General features: G+C 32.3%; 1 protein-coding gene across 2 annotated transcripts in view; it reads right to left on the reverse strand.

The window, feature by feature from the left end:
- LOC145284760 (uncharacterized) overlaps window positions 1-19,105 on the reverse strand; it is a 114,690-nt gene extending 95,585 nt beyond the window's left edge. The window contains exon 1 of one of the 2 annotated variants that reach the window (XM_080133725.1): window positions 19,059-19,105. The gene's annotated coding sequence lies outside the window, so the exon portion shown is untranslated. Of the gene's footprint in view, window positions 1-18,328; window positions 18,633-19,058 lie in introns of those variants that run through there. The other variant, XM_080133726.1, reaches the window with a different exon arrangement.
- Window positions 19,106-21,018: the final 1,913 nt, after the last annotated feature.

The raw sequence follows: 21,018 nt of genomic DNA on the forward strand, positions 1-21,018 counted from the left end.
ATACTAATATAAATTAAATTATATTGTAAACGAAGACAAGTTAACTCCTTCTTTTGCTTCCCAGTGAAAATTTATCAAAGAGACATGCATCATCTAAACCATATTATCAAATAACAGACATGGCGTACTGTTAACATATAGACTTTTACAACTGCAATGAATTTGAGGTAAATAGATGTAAACATATGGAAAATTTCCCTCCTTTCTCTTCTTATCAAATTAACATTATTTTTTACTTTAAATCACTGTTAAAGAAAATTATGATTTCATCTTTCAGTTTTCATGTTGAGGAATTGCACAGTAAATTGTGACGATGTGTGAACTGAAAATAAAGCCTTCATCAGTCATACTCTTGTTCCTCATTTTAGGACTCTTGCTACCGTTACATATATACTTTTATTTTTCTGGTTTAGATAATGTATATTTTATTGAGATAAATTACTAATTAGATATCATTATATTTAAAATAAGCAAATGAACTTAGCTGTTTTTTCAGAACAGAATATTTTTTAACTGGTAGACATTAATCAGAAAGGACTTTTTCATGACATATATGTGAAGCAGAATGATTCATACCAACCGGAATTTTTTAATAAGAGATTCGTTTATTTTTTTTCATAGGAGAATTTGTGACACTATAAAATCCCTACCTTAACAACTTACTAATGGAGACTTGTTCAAAGAATTATCCGGTTACTGAGCCTATTTGAAGAAATCACCAAAGAAGCAAGTTACAGAACTTACAACCATATCGATCATAATACATACAATTTTAGCTCTGAGGTTATTTCTTTCCAAAGCTGTTCAATCTAATTCTTATATTTCTGACTTTAGTGGAATATTTACCACTGTTGAAAAATTCAATGGATCAATGGCAATAAGATTTTCATCCTATCTAAATAATAAAAACTTGTATGTCTACTTTCCGAAATCCAAGATTCAAATTTAAATTTCAAAAGAATGAAATGGAAAACACTAAGAATTGGATTCTACATCTACTTTTGACTGATGAGAATGAAGTAGAATCAGGAAATAAACTTCTTCAAGCTCTGTTGAGGGTCAAGAAGATCAAAATGAAACTAAAACTGTACCTCTTTCAAGCCTGTTTGATAAATTAGCTCCAAATAAACCTACAGTAACAAATGAAAACAGAGCAGGTAGAAGCTGGGTTAAACTTGGAGACTGCAACTTAAACAGAAATACGAGAATCACAATCTAAACTCAAAAGGAGTAAATCTCTAATGCGTAAGTGCTTTTGAAGTATTGCCATAAACTGTTGTCAGCATGTCTATGAATGATCTTAGGATATGATTTGGAAGATCATTGATGTAGATCAGGAAGAGAGTTGGGTCCAGGATGGATCCCTGAGGTATTCCAACTTTAATACTATGAGCTTCTGATTTCTGCCCATCAACCACTATTCTTATGAACCTATCAGAGAGAGATGATTTAATAACTGAGAAGACATTTCCAGCTATGCCGTAGCTGGAGATTTTGTGGAGTGCCATACCCTATCAAAAGCCTTTAATATGTCAAGAGCAATTGCCCTAGAAAAGAAGCCTCTGTCAAGAGATTTGCTAATCATATGATATAACTGTAAGCACATCTGCTGTAGATCTATCAGAATGGAAACCATATTGCATGTCACTAAGGAGGTTATTTTTGCTGAGATGGTTGAGTACTCTATTTAACACAGATTCTAGCAACATACTCATGATGCACAGGAGACTTATTAGTCTGCACCGAGAGGGAGATGACATCACCTAAATTCTTAAATACTGGGCATGCTGATAAGGTTTTTCAGGGTGTTGAGAAGCAATTCTCCTTAAGACAACGCTTAAACAGCTTTGTAAGTATAGGTTCTAGTTCTGGTTGAAGCTTTTTCAGCACTATAATTGGAATGCCGTCAGAGCCAGTATAGGATTCCTAATAAGAGAGAAAATGTTAAAATAGGAAACACAGACTAACTTAAAATTCATGGTGATCCCATGCCTTCTTTCACTTGCTTTTAAATCATGACACTAGTATTATATTCAAATTTTTACTAACAAAATAAATAAAGCTTAGAAATTACAAAACAATGCCTTCTTATTCAATGAATTCTAAATATAAAACAGCCAAAGATCAATTAGAAAACTAACGAGAAAAACACTTGAAAGATGAAACAAAAAAAGCATCTGAATTAGGTTTTATCTTTGCTGCCTGAAGCATATGTACTTATTAATTACATCAATATATATTAACTAAAGTCATAGAGAATAAACCATGACATTGATTAGCAACTATAACTTGTAAGCCAAATCTGCTTAAATCGACCATTTGATATCTATAAAAATTCACACTCTTCATGTAATAATTCCAGATTTAACTTCTCTAAATTTATGCAATGTTAATCCAGAATAAAAATTGTTTTTATTCACAAATAGTACAACAGCCCATTTTTAAATTGTAGTCCAAGATATGGAAAAAATTAAAATTTAACATAATTCTTGGAATTCTTTGATTATAATAGGATACAAAATGAATATTACTTGGTTAATTTTATCAGAATAAGTCCTCCTCTTTAGTGGATTAATACATTATCATATCAGATAAAACATACAACAAAAGATCAAAGAATGCAATGTATCTATATTGACTACTTGATGAAAATAGGTTAGCCATATACAATGTTTTGTTTGCTGACATAACCCTTTTGGGGGTTAATACTAAATTCTATCACTTTGAGAAAAGGTTATGTGCTTAAAATTATTAATTGTGTGTGTGTGTGTGAGAGAGAGAGAGAGAGAGAGAGAGAGAGAGAGAGAGAGAGAGAGAGAGAGAGAGAGAGAGTAACTAGTTAATGATGAAAATTTATATTGATACCATCAGATACAGTTGCATATCATATCCAGGACAGATTCTATTTAATCAACAGAATAGTCTCTGGTAGGTACTATCACTCTCGGTCAAAGTAGACCTATCAGTAATAAGAAAAAAGGTGACTCCACACTTACTAAATTATATAGAATACGAGACCCACAATAAGTATTTGCCCTACTTTGATTTCATTCAAAAATTCATAAACTGTGATATATTTAAGAAAATATTTTTGTACAACTAAAAATTATAAGGTCTCCTTACTTCTATATTATCCCTTTGGATAAAAAAAAAAAGAAAAAAAAAAAAAAAAAAGAATCCTATTATTTTGCTATTTAATTTACATATGTGTTTACAGTGTGTACAAACACACTAAGTAGATTAGCTGAAAAAAGAGAATCCCTCTTTCTCCCACAGAGACATAAAACCTAACAGACAGTGAAAGAAGTCAAGAGAAATACATAGATAGCTAATACTCTAGTAGCTCATGCTGGTTATGTATGTGCACTTTGATGTATACAGCTAAACTATTCCGAAATCTGGTAATTGAAGGTCACTAATTAATATTTGCTAAGTGACACATCTGTCACTGATGGCGAAATTGACAAAATGCTTACACCCATTTTTAGCGAAGTACGAACACCTATCAGCACTGTATCTCTGAAACCATTGAGTGTAGATGGTCATGTGACCACTCAAAATGTCCGGAATTGCCACATTATGGGGGGGGGGGGTCAATAATACATTATGATGTTCTAAAACCAATGGCTTTCGAAATATTTACAATAAACTAATTTTAACACATTTCGAACATATGTTCCGTGTAATTTACATGGATGTACTATACATGTAATGACATGACTAATCCGACTATTGCCCAGTGAGTTTTGCGACTGAGTGTTCATGAAAATACCAAGTATATTATATATAATTTGTTTTTTTTTTCTTTTTCTTTTAGTAAGTGATTAGTGTTCAAGTTTACAGGGCCTTTTGATGGAAAGTAATTTGAATTTGAATCACTGCATTATGGTAAGATTTTATTGCCGTTTCATCTAAACATTTGAATGAAATAATGTTAATGATATTATTGGATCACATTAAATTAACTATGATAATATTTTTAATGATATTATTACATCACATTAATTATGCTATTTCACAGGACACCTTAACGGTTTTAAAGTCACCAACTGAAGAAAGATTTGATGGGACTGCATGCGTTATATGGCAAAATGCTTCTGGAAAAACGTTAACAGGTAAATTGTTTTCACCTAATTGCTTTAACGTAATGACATCAAACACATATTCCGTCAACTGGAGAAACATACAATTTAAGCAAGATGTCTACTGCTGAATCTTTATGAAATTCTGAAACCTTACTTGTGCTTTACATCGATGCTTAATTTTCAGGATGTCTTGAAGCAAAAGAATGTTACATCAGGAGCATTATGGTCTGATGAGGGGGTGTATGCTATTGCAAAAGGGATACAATTGTGGAAACCCGAACAGTTTGGTCACATATTCCTTGGAATGGGACCATTTCACATGAAGAAGATTGTAATCGCTGCCTCCGGAAGTATCTTCGATGTATCGGTATAGACTTGGCTTTGATTGAGACAGAGGCTTTTGGGAAGATTGTTGTAGAGAATAGTGTTATGACAGGGGGTCACTATTGTAAAAGCAAGGCGGCAAGGAGTCTGATATCAGAGGTCATGACAGCCTTAATGTTTGAAAGATTTCAGTCAGAGAAAGACAAAGATCACCATGAAATAGAAAGGCACACTGAAACTATGGAAACTTGGATGCAACTGACATTAGATGCTAACCATGCAGAGTTTAGACAGATTTGGAATGAAAGCAAGATATTGAATGAAGACCTGAAGAAGTCCTTCACAGAATCGAAAGAAACAGAGTGCAACGAGAATGTGAGGTACTGGAAGTTGTTTCTAGATGATCTGTATCCAATCTTGAGAGATCGTACACATTCTATCCGTCAAGGCAATTGGCATATGTTCATTTCAGTCATTCGTAGGTGCATGACCTTGTTTTTCCGATTTGGTCGAACAAACTATAGCAGATGGGGTACACTCTTCTTTGAAGATTGCCTTGACTTAGAAAGGAAGTTCCCTGGTATTTACAGATGCTTCACACAAGGTGGATGGATGATCTACTACACTCTTCGACAAGGCAGCGCAGTAGGATTTGACATGGTACTTGAAAAATGTTACAATAAACCTGCCAAGGTTGCAGGGGTATCATTGGAATAACAAGAAAAAAGGAAGCAGTAGGTTTATGGAATCTCTTAAAGCATAAGAAAGATCTTTATGCAGCACAACTGCTTGAATGGTGTAATTTGGACAAAGATGATAGTGAACTCAGTCTACACTACGAATTCAAGCCAGCCTCTACGAAAATAGGCTATGAACATGCTAGGACAGTTTTGGATTACATAAAATCTATTAATAATCCATTCAATACTGGCACTAAATTACACAACATCTCAACTGGAGCGGATATACCCCAAGACGCTGTTGATGGTTTACTAGAGTGCCTGGCAACTGGTGAGAAAAGTTATCAAGAGTTTGTTACAATGAGACTTCAGAATAAGGAGAAGCATCTGCATGATACAATACCTACTAACCGTAAGATTGTTTTTGTGCAGCACGCTTCTACTTCATCCATTTGGCAGAAATCTGTGACAAAAAAAGATGTGGCAGAAACGATAAGGTACATTTGTGATGGGACACCGGACGATGCCGGGTGTCCCATTCAGCTAGGTGAAGATAAGAATGCTTATGGCCGGGGGGGGGGGGGGGCGTGCTGATACTGTGTCAAAGATTAAGACAAGCGTTTATGAGATCTTCGGGAGACATATCTGTTTTAATGGCGAAAAAAGAAAGAGATTATTTTTCTAGTTGGATCTGGTGAGAATGAGTTTTAACTAACGTAATTGATTCGGACAGTCTCGAGAATTGGGTTCCAAAATGTCTGCTCGGAATCGGGGACCCGTGGTGTTTTAACTCAGAGACCACCAAGCTAGTTTGACAGATATGTTCACAAAGCAATAGAGAAAAGGAGAGGAATAAGAAAATAGAGGGATGGAGAAAGAAATTCACAAGAGAAGAGAGAGGGGGGAATAGAAGATAATGGAGAAAAGGAAGGAAGATGCTTTTGATATAAACAACGATCGCCTGCTCGAAAAAGATATAGAAGGGTTTTGGCAGTCTTTGGCTAGCGAGCGAAGCGTACACATCGGCTCTCGCCCCGCCTGGGGTGAGAGGCAGGGGCAGAAATCTCAGTAAGGACTAACTTAAAAAGATCTTGTTCTTAGCTAGAGAATTAACCTGAAATCTCAAGTATACAACCTGCATCACGAAGCGCGGATAACGAAAACACAACGTTAAACAAATGTAGAATGATTGCAATTAATTATTTTATTTGGTTTAAACGAAAATGACCTCAGAGTTTTTTCTTTGTTTTTCGATTGCCGGCATAAGTGAAGATGCAGTTTATTTCAGGTATGCCCTGACGCCAGACGACGAAGACGCAGACATAAAACCAGAGTGACGGCCGAAGAGGACAATGTTGCCACACGGACTTGGGGTCATGCACGTTTAACGTGCCTTGAGCAGCGGAGGTATGTTTTCCGGGGACCAGTGCGAATCTGGTCACGCTGGAGGGGTCCACCACTAGACGACGCAGGCCCGGGACATCGTTCCCGTTACACATTGACTGTGCAACAGAAAGAGGATACAGCATGCTGGAGCTTCTGAAGTATGAGTTGACAAGCACATCTCATTTCCTGACTACTGTAGGTAAGGATGGAATACGATTAAAAAAAGCAGATAAAGCATCCCTATCAAGAGAATTGGTCAACCAACTTCCCCAGGACAAAAGAAATGTAAAATGTGATGCTCAAATGACAACAGTTGATTTCATGGCACTCGTACGTAGACTAACCAATAAAAAAGATGGTATTGAAACATTTGGCCAATTGGTTGAGACTTTATCCAAAATTATTCTTGCTACCACAGAGGAGTCAACAAGAATAGATATTATTTTTGATGTTTATCAAAAATCATCGATCAAGCAAATGGAACGTGCAGTGAGAAGTTCAGAACAAATTACCATCACCATTAAGTCTGACAATCAGAAGGTACTTGTCGATCTAGATATGTTCTGGAGCTCAATGTTGAATAAACAGAGGTTCCAAGAATACTTCTTCAAGTGGATGCTACAAAATATTGCATCAAATAAAGAAATCTTCTTTGGTGGATTATATGGTGGTGAATGTAGAAAACTGTTTGTGGGCAAAAAAAGAACGATCACAGAACTCTCAAGCAACCAAGAAGAGGCTGATGACAGAATCATGTTCCATATTAATGATGGTGTAAAATATGGTTTTCAATCGATCCTAGTTGACTCACCTGATACGGATGTTCTCATAAACCTCATCTACCATTTCAAGAAAACATGGGAACTACAAAAACTATGTAAAGCTTGGCAACAAGAAGAACAAAAAGACTGTGCCTGTTCACCTGTTGGCTGATCAACTGAATAGCAATTTGGTGTCTTATCTACCAGCAATTCACGCATTAAGTGGGTGCAACAGTACCAGTAAGGTGGGTTCAAAGCTGGCTGGTCTAAAGGCTTCAATTGATCTCACTCTATTGGAAGGGTTTGGTGCAGAGGAATTGTCGCCAGAGATAAGTAATGCTGAAAAATTCCTTGTAACTATACTAAAGAAACCTGACTGTTCAACATTTGATGAGTATCAATGGGAGCAGTATCATAATTCTAGGAAAGAACTTGAGTTTAACCAGCTTGTGTGTTGTTCTTCCACACTACAAGAACACATAAAACGATTCATATCTCCAGTGCAGATTGTGGTTAGAAGCCCCAAATCCTGTAATAATTAAACTAGATCCGCTATAACTCTTGTGATACTGCCTGTACCATGCAGACCAGATGACCTACCACCATCATGCAAATGCCCAATGCCATGTAGGAGTATAAGGACATGCACTTGCAGAGCAAAGAACTTAAAATGTGTTGTGTTTTGTGGCAATTCCAGACATTTTGATTGGTCACATGACCATCTACGCTCAATGGTTTCAGAGATACAGTGCTGGTAGATGTTACTTCGCTAAAAATGAGCATGGCCATTTCGTCATCAGTGACAGATGTGTCACTTAGTAAACATTAATTAGTAGGTTTCTGAAGAGTTTAGCTATATACATTAAAGTATAACCAGCATGAGCTACTCAAGTATAAGTGACATACTCAGTTGAATTGCAATGTAAAACTAAGTAGCAAAATCCTGCTTTACTGTTGAAATTCCTAAATATCACAAAGCCTTCTACTCTAATAGTTTCTTCCCTAAGACAGCTAGAATTTTGAATTCCCTCTCTGTTTCCCTGACTGTATCAATATGCAGAAATTTAAATGTAATGTGAACAGACATGCTCAACTATCCAGTCTTCTGTTAGACACAATCCCAAATAGTAGCCCCTTATATTCCAAGTGCCAATATGCCTTGTTTGGAGTGAAAAAGAATCTATATATATATAAAAGCGAAAATGTGTGTATGTATGTTCTCTTTTTGTGTATGCCCAAGAAAGGCTTTTTTCAGAGAAGCGGTCGGTCGGCTCACAACTTCTTAAAACTTTTTATATCACATATAAATCATAATATCTCCGAGTTAACAACGGACGTCGCCTGTCTATTTAATTTGCTCGAATTCGAAAAGATAAATATTCAACATTTTTCGCTCGCCGCATGTGGATTAGGCTTTTTTGTATAATAAAAGTGACACTAATTCTGGCAGTATTTTTCCGGTCTCGATCACCGGAAATATCCGAAAGCAATCAGCTTTGATCAATGTGGAAATATTTTCCTTATATCAGACATTTGCTATTCAATTTGGACAAGGGGAGCTGATTCCCCCCGCCCAACATCTTAGGAAAATAAAAATAAAAAAAGCGTTCCCGCACTAACTAAAATACTACCCCGCAGTCAAAGTTGATCTCATTAAGTCATTAAAACGTGCACTTGCCAATTCTAAGTAATTAAGCAAATTCAAACGTGTTTCCGTTAGTGTGTTGCGGTGGCCCAATGGTTAACGTCGCACATTTTTTTTCACACTTTAATTTCCAACTTTGCCTCAAGGGTTCGGGTTTGATCCTCATACTCACCTACCAAAACTTTTTGTTTTTTTATTTTACCTCCCTCCCTGGAGTTTTGATTTACCCAAACCCACACACATCTCCAAACACCCAGGTAACACCAGGTACCCCCCGCTAGTAAAAAAATAAAAGAATAAAATTAAGAGAATTAAAATGGATTTTTTTTCAACTATATCCTAATCTGAGAACTATTGTATGTATTTTGTATTATTAAAGTATATAGAAAAAAAGTCTTATCAATAGAAACGTTAATAAACTCAATATCTTACTTTTTCGAACAAATAGTTTTTTACAAAGTGATTAAGCATCAGATTTCTTGTTAGTTTCTACCAGTACTCAATTAAATTTAAGTTCTTTCTGCGAGTTCTTAATGACTGAGAAATAAGTTGGCAATGGCATTTAACATGGACCTTTTTATGTGAAAGATCACATCTATTTCCTTAAAAATGAAAATGTAAAATATTTTTAATATGTTTTTTTACAAACAGATTTATTCATTCACACTTTTTATATCTTTACTACACAAACACAAATGTTTCAGCGATTATTGTTAGTAAACAATTCCAGTACCACAAGTATATTTATATAACATTCATATTATTTTTTTGATTGTATGGTATGTCTTACTTGTGATTTGTTGAATAGTATATATTGATCAAACAACTCATCAGAGACCCATATAAGTCCATAAGAAAAATACAGTTTTTGTTTTTGATTGAAAAGGACCAAAGTCATAAAAGAAAAAAAAAAAAAAGAAAAAAAAACCTTACTTATTACAGGTTATTTAGAGATCTTTCCAGAAAAAAAAAAAAAACTTAAAAAATATTTGGCTTTGAAATGTTCCCTACCAATATATATATATATATATATATATATATATATATATATATATATATATATAGGTAGTGAATATTCAAAAGCCAAATATATATTTATTTGTAATTTATAATATATTTTGTCGCGTCTTACATGTTTAGTATTTTTATTTAATATTTTATAGCGTATTACATTCTTTATTTATAATATTTTATAGTGTCTTACACATGTTTTGTTGAGTAGTGAAAAAACACCAAACAACTCAGAGACAGTTTATATGTTCATGTGAGAAAACACAGTTGGAGATTTTTTTTCACTGAATTAAAGAGGATAAAAGTTGATGAAAAGAAATGTAAATCCTTAAAAATCATAATATTCATAAAGCCTTAAAAATATACTGGAAGCCTTCTGGAGAAAAAGCTGTAGGAATTTTAAATCCACAGTGAAATAACAACATTTAAAGCGCCATATTTAATTCTTTCTAATGATAGCTGTGCTTACGAATTTTAGGTTGTCTTAATTGAACGAATACAAAACTACGCTTGCTATGAGTTTCGCTCAATTTGATAGCAATCCAAGTAAACAAGCTCACTGAAACCCTCAGCACTATGGTAATAATAAAAATATATTTGGAAATTGAAGTGGTTATATGAATTTCTATCCTGCAACTATTATTAATAATTTTTAGTAAATCAGTTCAAGTAAATTAATTTACTAATTCATGTTTAGCATCTGGTGAATTCAATATTTTCCTTTGAACAGTAAATAATACCAGCTAACTAAATCTGCCTGGAATTGTGTCCTGTCCATCTAATATTTTCACTTCTATTTTATCGCCTGAAATTTACATTGGTTTATAAACTAAAATAATTTTACATCTAGAATATTCTTATATTTATTTATCAATACACTTCGATTAGAATATACATTACATACTTATTCAATAGGAGACAATTAAGATTCATATCATGTAAGTATTTTAAGTATATATATAAATAAAACCGAACCCATATCTATATATACATATATATGCTCACACACACACATACATATATATATATATTAAAAATAACATATTTAGTTCTTATCTATTTGTCTCAATTTTAAAACCTAACACTCTGATCAACCCCCTCCCAAAAAATGAAATTTAATAAGATCCAATAAAACCTTATAAAACTGCAGTGATCAACAATATAAGCTGTATTGTCTGAAGAGGTCTCTAGTTAGTGGTAGCTAGCTGACCGAAACATGCTCATAACTATGTAGCAACATATTACTGCTTATGTAAAAACAAATACAGAATATACCCTGCTCTACTTCGGTATTGAGCACTCTTGTATTAACTTCATTAAAATTCATTGATTACTTAACCTCTGGAAAACAACAACTTCAGATTTTATATATATATATATATATATATATATATATATATATATATATAAAATTAAAATTTTTTTAAACTTATTTTGAACACGTTTTATGAACATTTTTCTAATCCCATTTTTCTCCACTTTCAGATTGCTTTATTCTTTATTTTGTCCTAGTGACATATGGCCGAGTGGTCCTAGACGTTGTATCAAAGTTTACAGTTACCCAAAGGTGCTGAGTTCAATCCTGAACGAAGGCAGTGAAAAGTAACATTCAAAACAGAGAATCAGCAACTATGTCCCAGAGCCTAGCTGGAGTCCGAACACGGTACCCCTGTAATAATAATAATGGGTTGGCTTCGAGACTCCTAACAAATGGTTCCCCAGTTTAATACAAAACACCTGATGAAGGCCGGATGGCAAAATGGCCGAAACGTTGTGACTATAACAACCAAGAATGAGGAAGTCAGTCCGACAATCTCAATAAATGAAAACACCTCATCTAAAAAATACAGACAATTACTATATAGATTTTATAATTATAAAACTTAGATGAGCTTGCTTGCTTGGGTGTTTAAATCATCCATCCGGTTTGTGACTTCCGATTTCAAAAATTTTGTCTGCTTACCTATTTCATGGCCACCCTGTCTTAAATCTGATATTAAAAGCCACTGCTACTATTCAAAGCATACACAAGGTCAACAATATTTTTTGTTTTAACTTATTTTAATGTGTTTTCCTTACAAATAAATGTAATTTAACCTCATTGAGTTAAAAAGGAAACTGATTTAAATATTAATATACAATATATAATTATAATCATATTTATAACTGTATTTACTGCTTTTAGTAGCGCTCCTGTGGATTCTGACAATTTTTTTTTTTCAGGCCTTACTTAAAAAATATTTTTTTCTTCAAGGAGTGGAGGAGGTAGGAACTTGGTTTTAGTAGTGCTTTTAGTAGGGCCTCTTTATTTTTAATTAGTGCTTGTAGTAGTACTCTGGAGGCTTCCTGAGTTTTATTTTTTTCACTCATCACTTAAAAAAATGTTTTCTCAAGACAATAAAAGACAATATAATCTCAAAATCACTTTTTATTTCGAACATTTTTCATTTTACCCTTTAAGGGTCAACAGGTAGACTAAATAAAAAAATAATGACAGAGGAGGGGAGCAAACCGAACTTTTCTCAAAAAAAAAAACAAAAAAAAAAAACAAAAAAAAAACAATAATGATAATGGCAGGAGGGGGGGGGGTCTGAAGGAGTCAACGTCAAATCGGGGCTGTAAATCGGTTCTGCAAATGGGGGATTGATTTATTAGAACGTTGTATGTAAACTCTGCCACAATGTATTTCGGTTTCAGAAGTTTTTTAAAAGAGTCTTGCCACTAATAATGGAAAAATGAGTTTTGCCAAAAGAATAGCCCTGCTAGTCATGTACAGTGTGTGAACATGTCTTTGACCTTTGACCTACATTTATAAGTCCTGTCTAGACATAGGTTAGGCTAGAATAAAGTTCTGGTCTCTCCAATTAAACCAATACATGCAATTGTGGAACTCCTCGTGGAATGGTGGACAACTATTTGTTGGAGCACATGCGGCAACAGAAAGATGAGGGAAACAATCTTTTTATGCAAATATTCCATGACATGAATTGATTCCATTCTCTTTAGTAATAAATTTTTTTTTGCTAAAACCTGTATTTTGTCTCTTTTAGGAAGGAGAGATTTGGGAGAGGGGCAGTGGTGGAGGCTCTTCTACAAATATCTTTGGTTTCTTCATAAACAAGTCAGCCATTTTAATCTTTTATGTTGCACAAAAAAAAATAAATTACTTCGTGGTCCTTTGAAATTTGCAATAAATTTGAAAGCATTTAAATTATCAAATGAAAATGCATTTCTGTCTTTAAAATGTATTGAAAGATTGAAAGTGATTTATATCCAATCATTTCATAAATAGAGATTAAAATAATACCTTACCTTATCAAAATTAGTTATTGTTTCATAAAAAAATTGGTTCAATTAATAATTTAATGACAAATGATACTGTAGTAATTTAACTTTTAAAATCCTGTTAAAAATAATGGTTGGTAGTACAGCTTGTTTAAGTCTATTCTGATTTATATTTGTTATGGGTTAACTTTGCTTTTCTGTAGTTGGGCGGATGCTCTCATGACAAGCAGGAAGTCCAGCTTCCTTTTGGCTTAAGTAGGCACCATGCAGACACTTGTAACCTCATTGAACTTTCGTTCTGTTTTTCTTAGTTTCATTCAGACGTATCAACTATATTTCTACTTGCTCAAATACGTGATTTTTTTGGAAAATAACTTTTATATTGATTAGTAATAAATTCAATTGTATGGCATTAGTGGTTCAGTAATAGAACCACTAATGCCATACCATTGATCTCCATCAATTGTAATATTTTTATCATAAAATAATAATTAGGATAAAATTTACACAAAAACAATATTTAAAGATTATTTATGTATAAAATACTTGTACTTAGGGGTCTTTTTCACTTTTAGTTTTAAAACAAAAGTCTGTTTATTTAAAAAATATTTCTTACAAAATTATTTTTTCCTTTGGGATTTTGAAAGTTGAATGTAATCACTATGCTATTATTTAGTCATTAAATTGATAAAATCAAATTGTTATGAAACTATAATTGATTTTCTTAAGGTAATACTTTAATCTCTATTTATAACATTACTGGATGTAAACAGCTACAAAAACATTTAATCTTTTATATGTGAGAATTTGCTAAGAATTTTAAAACCAGAAACAACCTTCTATTTTACAGTTTAAATGTTTGTAATTTCCTTTCAAATTCTAAAGGGTCATAAAGTAATTCATTCTTTTTATTCAAACTAGGAAAAAATTAAAATTTCTAATTTGTTTACAAATAAACCGGAATGCATATTGGTATGTTAAATTCTGTAATTTAAAAATAGTTTCCTTTTATTTTATGCCATTTCACTTATTTTATTTATACAGGGTGTCCACAAAGTCTGGCTACATTATGTAGCCAGACTTTGTGGACACCCTGTATAAATATTTGCTTAACAGTAAATAAATTTTTATATATTTATTTATCACAAACAAGGCATGTTGCCCCGAAGTATAAGAGGCTACTGTAATAGGAGTCAGATTTATAAGGGTGGGGGACGACCAGAGAAAGAAGTGAGTAGCAAGATGTTTGTTCGCATTACATTTGGGTATGTTGATACCGTCAGAGAAAAAGGGAAAGAATAACAAAGGAAATTGGTCCGAGGGAAGAAAATGTAGGTATCAAAAGTTAACACAAAAAACACACACATACACACAAGAACTGGTTACATAATTTATCAATATAGAGACAGCAAAAAGGTTAATATCATGTGTATGGGGGGGGGTCGTAAACGTCTACAAAAGTTGATTCCTAACAGACAAAATGATCGATTACGTTTAGTCAAAAGATAGTAGATAAAAAAGGGCTGTATGCATTTAAATAAATTGTGAATGGGTTTCGAAACAATTGCAATTTAACTCTGTCTTTCTAAAAGGAAGCCAGCCATCAAGCTGCTGCCTGTACTCTAAGGTGCAAACAATTGTAATGAAATTTCAACAGAAAAAAAAAAAATCAACCGGTTAAGAGGAGGAACAAAAAGGATTACAACTTATTTGGAGTTCTTTAACAATTTTTAACACGATAAACAGACAAATTGTTCAATTCTTTATTTCGTGAATAATTAAGCTGAAGTCAAATGCAATAAGATTTCTTATAGAAACCAACCTTTTTTTTTTTTTTTTAAATACAAATACTTTAGAATAGAAATTAAGGGGAAAAGACGTACGACAGATCAAAAGAGAATGAGATTCGCTCACATTGAATGAAATAGAAATAAAATCAATATTTGGCTTGCTTTTTTTTCTTTTTTATTTTGTAAAAAAAAAAAAAAAAAAAAAAAAAAAACAATTTAAAGGCGACGCTACAAAGAAGCCTAGTGTTTAGTGTTGTAAATAAAATGCAATGGTAATTTGAGAAATGGGGTTTTAAATTGTCTGATACAAGAGCGCGTGAGGAAATAAATGAAATCCGTTGCTTTAAGAGCACAAATGAATTATAATACATGAGTGTGTGCTCCCCTACCCTGTTAAAAATGACGGAAAATTATGTTTCCCTAGTGTTCGCACTAATATCATATAAAATAACGCATTAGTTGGTGAAGTTAAGAAAAAAAAAAAAAAAAAAAAAAAAAAAAAAACCCAAACTAGAAAAGTGTATCAATCGGCATAGAAAGAAGAAATGAATAATAAAAAAAAGACAGAAAAAAACATCTCGTTATGGAAATCGAGTGATGGATTTTTTTTTGGAGGTGTTAGACTTGCTATTTGATTTCTTCTTTCCCTATTTTTTTTTTTTTTTACTTTGTCTTTAAACTTTCATCCTAGAAAAAGTATTTTCTTTTCGGCATTTTAAAGGCTTCAAAATTATTCTCGAATTTCGAAGTGTCACGGTATAAAAAGCGCGAGCCATTTCGATAGATTACATTAACTCGTGTTTTGTTTATCATGAAACTTTGAAATTTGAAATATTTAAAACTGTCAATTAGAAAATAAGAGAAAACATTAGTTGATTTTCTAATAGAAAACATTTAATTTGGAAAATTGTTAAGAAAAAACGGCAATCTTCTTACGGACTTTTTTCTTTTTGTTTTAGTAATATCGATTTATAACTTACAAAAAAAAAAAAAAACTACTATTCGATTTTTAGAGATTCAGTTTTTTTTTGTTTTTTCGCAAATAATTCACCGCACGAAATTCTGAATTAGGTGTCTGTGAACAAACGGAGATTCGTGGGTGGGGTGGGGTAAACCCCCACAAACAAACAAACAAAGTAGGGGATCGTTTTACATTACATTTTCTTATAGAAACTGCGAAAACATAAACTGCGGTTAGTTTTGTTTTTCAATTTTTTTTTTAATTTGAAAGTTGATGGGCCAACCAGCTAGCGATAGTATAACAATAATAATAATAATAATAATAACAATAACAATAATAATAATAACAATAACAATAATAATAATAATAATAAAATATTGGCGGCTGATGATAGGAATGCGACCCACCCCTAAGAAAACCACTTGAAATTGATAATAAACAGTTATCGAAACATTTAACACCTGGCCAGGTAATAAATCAAAATCGACCGAATAGTAAATGATGAATGGAGTCCTGGATATGGGTCAAAGAGACCTAACCACGTGCTTTCTTTCCCCTAAAAGGTGTTGGGACTGTTGGGCCGGACTTGTCTTGTCATTCTCATTCAAATCAAATCAATTTACTCCAAACAGTGAAATCGCGTTGTCGTTTTTTTTTTTTTCCGTCGAGTAATATTTGCAATAATCGTAATATTAGAACCATAGAAAAAGGGTCGTGAAGAACAAAAAAAAAAAGAAAAAAAGAGTAATTTGTTAAAGAACTTATGCATTTTTACTCAAATCATATAAATCTAATATAATCTGCATACTTTAATACACTTTATTAAAATATGCATATTATATTGGTGCAATGTGCATGCAAAACAAAACAACAACAATAATAATAATATTGTTTAAAAACTATTTTTAGATTAAGGATTTATGCGCGATCTTATGACTATAAATAGTACACTTGTACTTAATAATAATCACCAATGTAGTAGTTTATATGTTAGCATGCATGCGAATACAAGAGAAAGCACACGATTTGGTGTACACATTAGTTTTGTTAAAGTACACATAAGTTAGCAAGTAGTACAACTCATTTGTCAGTGGGCACTCACAAGGGTTGGCCATCAACTTTATGAATGGTTGGCTGGTTAACTGCTACTGCCGCAGAGAGTATAAGAAATAGTAAAAAAAAAAAAAAAGAAAAAAAAAAGAAGCAATTAGACGCATCGGGTGAATGATAGTAAGCACTGAAGTAGAGATGGAATGAGGAGGAGAGAGAAAGCAACGAAAGATGAGCATCACCAGATTAGTAGCGACTAGTAGAGCCTTTTTAGGTAAGCGAGATTTTAGAAGCACGGCAATGGATGGCCGGTGTAATAAGCAATGAAGTAGATCGAACTACTAGCATTTAAAATACTTAGTTACTTATAAAATGTATACAAATCATTTATTATTGTTTTGGTTCTTATCAATATTAATAATAATGGACATTGTGAGTGAATGATAGAAGTAAATAAAAAGATGTTCAGTAGTTCATGTTGGCTTCACGACAAGTTCTGGCCACACGCCTTCACACGTGGTGCCTTTTACTACTTAAAGATAAGAAGAAACATGACAATAAGCAACGAGTTGTCGAAATCTGTTTCGCTTTACTTGAGTCGCTCATTAAAAACAGAATCGGACAATTAATTTAAGTGATACAAAATAAATGTAATAAAAATGTGGTTTCGATTTCATAAATTCCCTTAAGCCATACCTGTAGAGTGTAGAATAAATGTGACTTGACAAGTTAAGGACGTATGAATTAAATAAACATTACCATGTGTTGTGTTGTGCTAAATATTTACTTACCCACGGAAAGATTAAAAGAAAATTATGCATACAGAGAAAATATTCCAAATTTGGCTTCAAGAGTGCGTGAAACACACACACACACACACACACACACACACACACGTGCTTTTGGGATAAGAATTTTTGCTTTGCGGTAGATAATTTTGTGCTAATGTATCAGGTGCTTCTTAGGTACAAGATACGATGAATTAAAACTTTTTTAAATGCATGGCTGTATGATTTAAAGTAAAGTTCAAAGAGAAAGTGTAACAAATTAGGAACTAAAAATTTTCAATGAACTATGAATGCAAAACAAATAAACACATAGAATATAAATATCGATGCACAAAACGAAATTGAAATCGTAAAACAGAAAAAAAAAAAAAGACAATGTAAAAAAAAAAAATGTGGGAAAATAATTGGTGCAGTTAATTGCTTTGAAACTGAAAGCAATGACAGGTGAGATCAGAGCGAGACTAACAAGAAATATGATTCCCAGTAACTGATGAGGGAAGTCTGTGCATGTTATGAAAGAAATTAATGCGATGGACGCCAGGAGATCAAAAGAATACAGCACCTGCATATCGCCAGCATCATCACCTGTGTTGTAATTAAGCGGCAGCCATGTTGAAGATAACAACAGGAAGTTCTCAATCGGTCGATGAGTTTAAAGGTAAAATAAGGATGATAACAACAAGTAAATTTCGACCTGATGATGACGAGATTTGCAGAGAAATGTCCAAAAGTTTAAGTTTGGTCTAGTAAAAAAGAATGGCGTGTGTAAATAATGCCTTGTTGACATTTTAGTAGCAAACACGGAGAAAAAAAAGGCGATCGGAGAAAAGAAAACACATCACCCATCACTTATCATCATCATCATCATCATCACCCTCATCCTCCTCCTCCTCTTCCTCCGATTAAGTTTAGCAACGTTTAAACATTTTATCAATGCGCAACTGAGAAACACAAAATCGAATGCCCCCTTCAACAAACAGCTCGTTCGGTTATAATTTCATTTTTAAAACAACTGTAAATCTACAAGTGATAATGGATGCTATTGGAAAAATTCTGTCACAGATTTTTGAGTAGCTGCGATAGTTAAGCTAAAATGGCTACACAACATTCGATTCTGAATGAGAGAGAGAAAATATAATCTTATAAGACAGCTGGGGCCAATAAGCACGTAGGTATGCCAATTCTAATCGAATTCGAATGCAAATGAAAAACACAAAATATAAGATTGATTTAATCACACTGACAAGGAAATTATGCACGAAGATGGTAACATGATCGTCATAAACACTTACCTGGTTCATCTAAGTAGCGAAATGCGTTCGGTGTACCATAAAAATCTGTCCTCTCTCGAAAGAAGGGCCGGCTTCAATCATTTCTAAGAACAGTTTCTGCATGGTTCTATTAGGTGTTGTAATTGGCAATAGGTAAAAAAAAAATGCCAATTAATTTTACTGTAACAAAAATCACTAATAATATTTTTCTCCCTTCAAGAACATGAATAGCTCATTTTTTTCTTTTCACATAAATGACTTTTTTCCACTACTTTAGTATTTAATATATAATATTAAAAAAAAAGATCGTATTAAAATTTAAGAACATATGAAATTTTATAAGATTAAATATTATATATACTCATATATTATATATTCGTATATTATCTTTCTCGATTATTTTTGTACATATTGTACACTTTGTACTCTGGGATCATTAACGAATCAGTTTTTTCTCAAATTAATTCTTAGATGAATAGACATAACAAAGTGAAAGTAACTCAGTATTTCTCAAGCCATGAATTTATGTAAAAAAAAAAAAATGGCACTGATTAAATTGACACAGGTAAAAATGTCATAAATGGATAAATAGGAAAAATACTATGTCGAAAATATATAGATACAAATCTCACAATCAGAATCTAAGATACAATACATAAAGGGAAAATATTAACAAGTTTGTGAAATAAAAAGAAAATTTACATTTAACAGTAAAATATTTAATCATTTTTTTTCTTCTAAATACGCTATTGGGTTTATTTATTATACTCGTCCATTACTTTTACAGCCAACAACTAATTCTGTGTCACAGTTATCTCTTTAGGGTGATTATTAAAGTCACCTGAGAAACAGATAGGGAACCATTGTTCTATGTTCTTACTTTGTTCCATTATTGCTGTGAACATGTGCAGGAAATTATTAGTCTAATTTATTTCCTAATATCTCTTGTTCTTAAATTATGGAAAAGAATGATTCAATTTATTTTAGATAAAAACTTATCAAGCGTTTTATATATTTTCTAATAATTAAACTTTTCTTTGTGAATCTCAACTCAATCAATCATTTATGTATCTTTAATATATAGTAAAAATTACAATTTTGAATTCAACATAAACTATGAAAAACCATTGTTTCTAGTAAAAAGGGAGGTGTAGATTTTATATTGATCTTTTATTTTCTGATTTTTAAAAATACAGCACTAAAAAAAATAAAGCTAAATAACAAAATCTTAAATTGCCATAAGAAATCCATCCATTTTAGTTTCAGAAATATTAATGTAAAATTGTTATAACAAAATATTTTATCAAATAATCATTACTAATTTAAATAAATTATTTGTCAATTGTTAAAAATAGGTTCTTTATTTTTCATAAAGAAAAATAAGCAAGGGAGGTAACTAACATTTCAAATTTATTTCTTAGCACGTAGAAAATGTAGAACATGCACGCATACAATCTTGACAGAGAAGTTATTCTCGTGTTGCTGCATCCACACACACACACACTTAATTCGATAGTTTATTTTTCTTTTTTTTTTTAAATGTGTCGTTACCAAACATCTTTTGGGATTTTCTTTTGCTGTTGTTTTCCAAATTAAATTAAATAATAAAAGTTTTCCTAATTACCCCCCCCCCATAAAAAACAAAACTGAAGGAAAACTTGTATAATGTACGTACCTGTGACGAAACGAAAATATCATACTCCAAAAATTATATAAATTAGTCAAATAGTTTTATTTTTATATAAGAAAATTAAATTTGATGAGTATCTGAAGAGTGACTGTCTCGCACCATTATGATAAAATGTTAAGAAACAAGGAGGGATAACTCAACAATAATTAAAGTGATTAAAGTGTGTAATTTAAATTTAAGTAATACCATTTAAATATTAAGTAATACCATTTAAATATTAAGTAATACCATTTAAGTATGCGATTTAAATCTCAAAATTTTTCAAGACGTCCAACCGATGTTATTACCAAT

This window comes from Euprymna scolopes, chromosome 9, assembly GCF_053919585.1.
Source record: "Euprymna scolopes isolate OS-2025 chromosome 9, ASM5391958v1, whole genome shotgun sequence".
Taxonomy (NCBI): domain Eukaryota; kingdom Metazoa; phylum Mollusca; class Cephalopoda; order Sepiida; family Sepiolidae; genus Euprymna; species Euprymna scolopes.